General features: G+C 41.3%; 1 long non-coding RNA gene across 1 annotated transcript; it reads right to left on the bottom strand.

Moving 5' to 3' along the window:
- Window positions 1-158: 158 nt before the first annotated feature.
- LOC140344898 (uncharacterized) lies at window positions 159-1206 on the bottom strand. The gene is made up of 2 exons (XR_011923697.1): window positions 661-1206; window positions 159-415 (listed from the first exon to the last, which is right to left on the bottom strand). It is a non-coding gene; the product is annotated as an uncharacterized lncRNA (long non-coding RNA).
- Between the last annotated feature and the right edge of the window lie 6 nt (window positions 1207-1212).

Genomic DNA, 1212 nt, shown 5'->3' with positions numbered 1-1212 from the left:
GACTGGCTCAGTGTTCTCTGTACAGCACTATGGTATATGTCAGAGCTATATAAATACACAGATCATTTATTACAATCATCATGTTGGTGCTGGGAAGGAATCTCAGGTATCAGAGCACAGATTTATCTGCAGATCATACAATGCACAGGATACAGGAAGCTGAGGAATCATTTTATTAGTTTCAGGTTTATTATGTTGATATTTGTAGAATCAGATTTTGCGCAGTGAATGCAGAGCTGGGCTGTGGTCAGTACGACATTCGTATTGGACTGATGCTGCAGCAAAATATTATTTATCCTTGAAATGGTCTAACAGCGGTCCCTATGACTGCTCTAGAGCCAACAGCTTTGAGCTTGTTCTTCATTTTGCATAGGAAGTTGCATTTCTTTCTGCTGGCTCGCTTGGTGCGTGAATTCTAAACAAGAAAAAAAACATGAATTCTACACACTGGAACATTAGACAGGTTCTCTTTATGATACAAGGTGAGAGGCTGCTGCAGGGGCTGATCTGTGTCAGACATTTGTGAACACAGCTGAAAACTGCACTGATTTGTAAAATAAAGTCCTAGCTGATTGCTGATTTTCTTGCAGGGCCTTGCCCACCCCATGTGCTCCTTCCCTGCTAATTATAAATTGATGAGCCGCCCCTTTCATTTCTTACCATGGACATACTGAGGCATTCCATCTCCTCCTTCTCCTGGTACAGAGCGCAGACTTTCACCTCCTGTGAATCAGATACAACAGAACTTCATATTTAGTGAGAATGGCCAGTGAATATCTCAGGAATACAGAGCGGTGACAACACAAAGGCCTGATATGATTTATCTGCAACCTCTGCATGCTAATAAGCTGATTGGCCGCACCCAGGAGCAAAAATGCAAATTCTGGTATATGTAGATGGATCATCTTTATTCATCACATCATTGATCCAGATCCACCAATTAGATTCATCGATTTTCCTTCATGTGGCCATTTTTTGTTGGGGGTCTTTTATGCTCATACACATGTAGAGGAATTTACAGTAAGAAGGAGCTTTGCATAGCCACGCCTCCTCATGTGACTTTCATCATATGAGTAGCTGGAGTTTCAAAGCCCCTCCCACTGACTCCTCCCACTGACTCATGTTTGTTTGATACATTTTATCTTTTGTTTTTTTAAATCAGTGATAATCTCATTTGCATATTAGTAGCCCCTCCCAGTTTTAAAGGGAATA

This window comes from Pyxicephalus adspersus, unplaced genomic scaffold (assembly GCF_032062135.1).
Source record: "Pyxicephalus adspersus unplaced genomic scaffold, UCB_Pads_2.0 Sca140, whole genome shotgun sequence".
NCBI lineage: Eukaryota > Metazoa > Chordata > Amphibia > Anura > Pyxicephalidae > Pyxicephalus > Pyxicephalus adspersus.
Note: the sequence above shows the minus strand (reverse complement) of the source record. Positions and strands in the feature narration are given on the sequence as shown.